The following is a 7,027-nucleotide window of genomic DNA, read 5'->3' on the forward strand; positions in this document are numbered from 1 at the left end:
TTACTCCAGCACCACAGTGCCACCCACTGCCTCCAGTGCCACCTTGATCTTCTCCGCCTTGGCCACATTGGCTTTGATCTCCTGGGGCAAGGTCTCCACCAGCTTCTTGGCCGCACCAGGTTGATGCCCTGGACATAGCTCTTGATTTCCTTGATGAGCTTCACTTTGTCCACAGGCTTGGCCTCGGTCAGGCGGACAGTGAAGTGCGTCTGCTCCTTCTGCTCGGGGATGTCCTCCTCAGCCTCCTCAGGGGCTGCTGCTGCGGCAGGGGCGGCCCCAGGCATCACACCTGTGGGCATCAGCCGGACAGCTTGGATCTTCAGTGTTTTCTTCAGGAGCTCGTTGAGGTCGGAGATCTCCAGGAGCGTGAGGCTGGCGATGTCCTGGACCAGCTGCTGGATTTTGGGGGGGTACTCCTTGGGGGCGTTATCCAGAGGGGCACCGGCCAGCGCCTCCGCCCTGAGGTGGCTGGTGCTCCTCATCTGGCAAGTGTCACAGATGGCAGGCCCTTGTGACCTTCCAAGTGCCCTAGAAATCCTAGTGTTCGCATGTGCAAGCTTTCAGCTTTCGGTGTGTATGGGGCGCTGCAGACGGGGCGAAATCCATGCCTTACGGGCACGCTGCAGCACCAAACCTTACACAGACCCAGGCCATCGCTGGGCGCACAAGCCCGGTTCCACAGAGGGTACCCTCTATGCCTAGGACTGCAGAGGAAACTGAGGCCGGAAGATGGGCAGAGCCTCGGCCAAGGTCACGGGGGCAGGGCCCGAGCGACCCTGCATCGGCTGCAGCCTTGCGGCCCCCAGCTTACTCAGCAGCCCACTCGAGAGAAGGGAAGGCATGGGACAGCCACAAGACCCCATGCCCCCAGAAGGTCCTGCAAGGCCTGGCCTGGGCCCCCTGCAGGGTGCTCTCTCGCCTCCCGCCTCCCACCTCGCCCCATTTTCAGTTATTTCTTATGGGAAAAATTGACTCGGAACTTGACTGCATACCATCTTGACACTCCTGCTAGAGTGGATTAGTGTTGAGGAAGGTCCAGGGTTCTGCTGTATCTGATAACAGAGCTATTCACGTTCCGCAACTGTGAATGGAGGGGACTTACCAGAGGCTTAATCTAGGCATAGACCCTGCAAATGGATTTTGGGCTTCTGCCATCCATAGCCTTCTGCAAACCAGGTGTTCACAATTTAAGCTCTAATACTATTCCCTCTTTGCGATTTGGATTATATTGTTTACAATCCTTGGATCACACGGGCTGATGTGCTTCTTCCATGTGGACTTAGTTGATGCACTTAGATTGCTGCTTGCTCAAAAACAAGCCTTTAAGATTCCAGACGCAGTCTTAAAGGCTTGAAGGTGAACAAGTGGCCATCTAGCTCAGAAGCAACAAAGCCCACATGGAAGAAGCACACCAACCTGTGCGATTACGAGGTGTCGAAGGGATCAGGTATCAGGCATCATCAGAACAAAAAATCATATCATTGTGAATGAGGGGGTAGTGCAGAGTGGAGACCCAAAGCCCATTTGTCGGCCACTGGACATCCCCTTACAGAGGATTTCAGGGAGGACACGAGCCAGTCAGGTTAGCAACTATAAAACATGCAACTTTCCTCTAGTTCCTAAATGCTTCCTCCTCCCCCACTATCATGATCCCAATTCTACCTTACAAATCTGGCTAGACCAGAGGGTGTACACTGGTACAGATAGGAACAGGATCAATGGTGAGTGTGGCCATACTGGGAGGGTGAAGGGAGGGTGGGTTGGAAAGGGGGAACTGATTACAAGGATCTACATGTAACCCCCTCCCTGTGGGATGGACAACTGAAAAGTGGGTGAAGGGAGACATCAGACAGTACAAGATAGGACAAAATAATTAGTAAATTATCAAGGGTTTATGAGGGAGGTGGGAGCAGGGAGGGAGGGGGAAAATGAGTTGATGTCAGGGGCTTAAGTGGAGAGCAAATGTTTTGACAATGAGGGCAATGGATGTACAAATATGCTTTACACAATTGATAGATGTATGGATTGTTGTAAGAGTTGTATGAGCCCCTAATAAAACTTTTTTTTAAAAGATTCCAAATGCTATTCTCTTTGATAGCCAGGCACCATCTAATAGATATTCTTAATGGAGAACCTCATCCTGCCTGTGCCATGAACTCTGTACCATTAGTCCCTTCGCCATACCCACCTGGCTGTCCCAGAAAAACCCAAACCAAGCGCGTTGCTATCGAGTGCATTTCTTTTTCTAGGCTTTTATAGCAACCCTATAGCAACCCTAGATAGTGTTTCCGATGCTGTAAATCTTTATAGGAGCGACAGCCTCATCTCTCTCCCTCAGAGCGATCAATTGGTTTGAACTACAAACCTCTGTGTTGAAACCTGCGAGCCAGCCACCCGGCTCTCATCCTCTTGTGTACACGCCACCCACCTTTGCCTCCTATCTGTATGCAAGCCAGCTTCTGTGTTGGGCTCTGGGAGGAAGCTGTTTCTGACTTGGTGGCCAAATCCAGCCAGATCGCTGACAGAGCAGGCAACATTGGCCGGGGGTGGCCCTCTTACTGCATTATGAATTCAAGGCCACGATTAAGAGTTCCTCAACAAAAACGAGACATTGACTGAAGTCGGTATATTTTACTTAGTGGGAGAGAAGCATTGCCCAGGACTCTCAAGTCCTTCATTCTTTGGTCATGGGAAGCATCCGTCTGAGCTGGGCTCCCAGTTCCTGGTTTCCCTTTATTTCTGCTGAGCTGCCTCGGGAGCCTGCACTTTGATCCCGGACCGACTCATTGATCATTTGCTCAGAGAACAGCAGAGGCCAATGTTCAACTTCATGTCAGAATAAAATGTTCTCCCTTGGCTCAAAGAACCCTTCCCCCATTCACCTCTTATTTATCAAGGTGCCCGTTCCATCCGGGCCTTCTTCCCCACCCGGTTTGTTCACCTTCCCTGGCTGCCAGTTGAGGTGGCAGCTTCCACCCAGAAAACAGGGAGACTCCGCCCGCCTCTCCTGCAACCGGCCAGGTGGGGAGAAAACTCCTTCACCAGCGGCTCTGGGAAGCTTCAGACTGTTTCCGAGTATTGCTTTCCCAGCCCAGGCCGGCCTGGTCATGTGGTGGGGCCTTAAGGTCTGTGAGGCAGGCAGGACCTCACGGCCCACGGTCACCAGACGCCTGTGGAATGGATGCAGCGGGGAGGGGTGGGTAGAAAGACAGACAAGAGTCCACCAGGGACAACTGGTATTTGTCAGCCTCCGACCACAGGCAAGTGCAGGGGCAGCCCTGCAGGGGGTGATGCTAGGGGAAGCCCTCCCCCCTGCCCCCAGAATCCCTCTCCAGCATGACTCCCGGGTTCAGAAGGTGCAGCCATTTTCCTGGCTCAAGAGTGAGTGTCTTTGACCTGAGCGAATGCCTGGGGTGGGGGTGGGCTGACCTCGGGGGAAGGGCCCTCCCGGCTGCCAGAACGGTGAGCAGCGGGCAGGGACTATTACTTCCTGAGCACATCATCCCTCCCACATGGGGCCTGGGAGGGGAAGAGACTATGGCCCGAGCTGTATTTCTGGGGCCAAGCGTAGGCCCTTGTGGCACCAGCTTTCCTGGTTAGCTGACCTCAAATGGTGACCAACCCCCACTCAGGAGGGATGCAGGGAATCCACCGCTCCTGGGAGAGAAGTGGCAATCGGGCACCCAAGTTCGGATCCCAGCACTGCCATACTGGAACAGTTGATGGTCTTAGGATGGGGCTTCACAAAAGCCAAACAAGACAGAACCCCCTTGACGTGGAGTCATTTCCGGCTCGTGGAACCACTCTGTAGGGTTTTCTTGGCGGGATCTCTTCACAGGGCAGATCTCCAGGCCTTTCTTCCGCTGCACCTCTGAGCGGGTGCCCCCACCATCTGTTTGCAACACCTGGTGACCTAAGATGGGGATAGGAATTAAGATATTGTTAAAATCAACACATTGTTTGAAGGGAGAGTACAAGGATTCAGAGGAAGTCTTCGGCATGGGCCCTTGGAAATAGTTCAGGGCTCGGTAAGTAATTGTTATTGTTGGTGCCATCGACCCTGTTCCGACTTGCAGCTGCCCTGTGCACGACAGCAAGCAGCACTGCCTGGTCCTGCCCCATCCTCACATCGTCCTTCTAGTTAACCCCTGGCTGCGGCCACTGTGCCAGCCCAGCTCCCTGAGCATCCTCCTCTTTTTCACACTCCCTCTACTCTACTTTTACCAAAAAAATTCACTGTGACCAAAGAGAACCTTCCCAGGTGACGCCACTGGGTGCACCAACTCAAAGCAAGTTGCTCGGTGCTCGCCTATCAGGAAAAACCTGTACTAAGTAAGCTCCACCCCACCACAATTCCAGTTTTGTTTGGCTACCCCCTCGCATTTACTTTGCTTACCCATCTCAGAGTCAATTAGGGACATCATCCTATGTTGCCTCCAAACATCATTACATCAGATCCCAGAAAAAGGGATAATTCACACCTACAAAAATTAACAATGACTTCTGAGAATCACTTGCTCGTCACTCCAGAAGGACCTCTAGTGGTGGAGGGGGTACGTGTTGGGCCGCCAACCGCAAGGGTGCAGCAGCTACTCCTGGGAGAAAGAGGAGGCTTGCTACTCCCATACAGAGTTAGTCTCAGAAGCAGGGCCGGTTCTACCCTGTCCCATTGGTTCCCTGTGAGTCAGAATTGACTGCAATGCCCTGAGTTTGAAGCGTTTTGTTCTAATTCGATCCATAGTCAAATCACTGCCTGTCTTAGGTTGCCAGCCCACTCAACCCAGGTCTGGTCAAGAAGGTTGCAGCCCTGTGGGCTTTGCGTCACTTCTAGTCCAGAGCGTGTCTCTGTTTCTCTCACGCGGGCTCTTTGAAGAGCAGGCTGGTTGTCTGGTGGTCGGCACCTGCGCGTTTCCTACTGCTGTCATGTAGCTTGACCTCCATCGCCTGTACCTCCATGGTTGTTAGATCCTGCAGTCAAGTTGATCCCAGCTCCTGGTGGCACCTCTAGACGGCGTGGAGCTGCCCCAAAGCAGCTGCTTGGATGTGATTTTGACGGACCCCAGGTCTGTCTCCCAAGGAGCCCTTGGGTGGGTTTGAACCAACAACCTATTGGTTAGCAGCTAGGCACTTCACCATTTGTATCACCACGGTTCCTGTGCATTCCCTCTGTGTGGGGATGGTCTCAAGGTCAGCAGGGGGAAGCATCTGCCCTCGTGCCCAGGTTGAGGCCCTGTGCCTCTGGGGTCTGCTAAGTGGATACAATGGGAGCAGGGGGAGGGAGAAGGAATCTCAGTTCCCTGTCAGCATGGGAGGGAGGCTGTGGCCCTGGCCAGCCACTGACAGGTTCCAGCAGTCCTCGGGGAATGGCCGGCAGCCTTGTCATACAGAAAACGCTCGTGGGGTGTCCTGACCCAGCCAGGAAGGACAGGCACCTGGTAGATGTCCTCCCTGCTCCCTGGACCTTTCTCAGACCTCCATCTGCTACCCCACAATCACCAGGCCTCTGCTCCGAGGGCCTTCCATGCCCATCAGTGACAAGTGTGTCCGCAGCCCTGAGAGCCACAGGCTGCCACCTGCCACCCTCCCATGGGCTTCACGGCTGCCCCTCAGGATGGCAGCTTCCCATCGAGCCCCTGGTGAGCGTCTCACCTGACTCAGGAGCCTCTGAGCATGTTTACCATGTGAGATATGGCACGGTACGTGATGGAATGGAGCAATTAGGGACCAGCAGGTGACAGTCACCCTCAGGTGACCTGGACAGTGACTGCAGAGGAAGTGTGGTTTGCTGAGTGCTGTCAGTCCGCACGTGAGACTGCAACGGCAGGGCCAGGGCCTGGGAGTGCCTTGCTGTTGTTTCTCCCACAAAGATGACCGCTCGCGGGGCTCGACTGACAAAAATGAGGGGCGAGTGGCAGATCACCCAATTCAGGGCCTGCATGCACAGGGATGCACTGGACTGAGGCTGGGGCGGGGCGGCTAGCCAAGGTAGCAATACACGCCCCCCACGTCCTCCGCCCAGCACCCGGGGCACCCCTCCACCCTGGCCCGCCCAGGTCACAGGGATTGGGGTGGACTCCATGGCCTCTGGAACACTAACATCGTAGGGCATTTACAAACCTCCCCGATAACCCCAAAAGGGCAGATCCGGCCACGCCGCCAAAGCAGTGTTGTTATGGCGACTGTGTTAGTGCGTTACAGACCCCTTTGGTGCCTCGGGGAGTCGTCCTTTGATGCTTTGTAAGCATCGAGAGGAGCACGACACACGACACACGAGAACGCTGACAAACGTTTGTCTGACTGACTTCGCCTACGAGCCTTAGCCAACTGTTCCCGTTCGCCTACAAATTGGGCTGAAGGACGGCAAAGGCCTGGGCTTGTAATCCGGGCGCCTGCCTGTGCGGGAGTAGGCGATGGGGCCTGCACAGTGTCCAAATCATATAATGACCTATTTCACAGCGCGTATCACGGCTATTAAGCGATTTGTGACCTCACTCACCATCTGAAACTCCACCAGGTCGGAGAAGAATCATCTGTGAACACAACAAAGCGTTCCCTGGGCAGTCTCTGAGCGCCTCCCCCCCCCACCCCCCGCCAGGCTCACCCCACCCCGCCCCTCCTCCCTCCATGGCAGCATTTGGGCAACGCCGGGCTCTTACCGCCCGGGGAGTCCAGGGCCACTTGGAAATAAATCCTGTGCAGTTCACCCAGCAAATAAGAACTGATGAATTGTGGCATTTGGCTTGGAGGATCATTCCTTTGTGTGTATGTGTTGCTTTTTTTTAAAGTTGAGTGCATTTTTTTCTTTTTCTTTCCCTTTTTCCTGGGTTAGCCCTCAAATGCCGAACAGGTGTTGCATTCAACTTCCAGCCAAGGCTTGTGGCTTGGATTGGGCAGGGAGCCAAGGGCCTGGGGAGAGGCTGTGGCTGGGCCTGGAGCCAGCGTGGAAGCGGGTGAGGGGCCCCTTCTTTGGGCGGGGAAGGGGATTCTGTTCAGTTGGGGGGAGGTCCTGAGAGGTTGGCGGGTGCAT

At 54.6% G+C, this 7,027-nt stretch overlaps 1 pseudogene; it reads right to left on the reverse strand.

The window, feature by feature from the left end:
• Positions 1-512, reverse strand: LOC142430812 (large ribosomal subunit protein bL12m pseudogene; annotated as a pseudogene).
• Positions 513-7,027: the final 6,515 nt, after the last annotated feature.

This window comes from Tenrec ecaudatus, chromosome 17 (assembly GCF_050624435.1).
Source record: "Tenrec ecaudatus isolate mTenEca1 chromosome 17, mTenEca1.hap1, whole genome shotgun sequence".
Taxonomy (NCBI): Eukaryota; Metazoa; Chordata; class Mammalia; order Afrosoricida; family Tenrecidae; genus Tenrec; species Tenrec ecaudatus.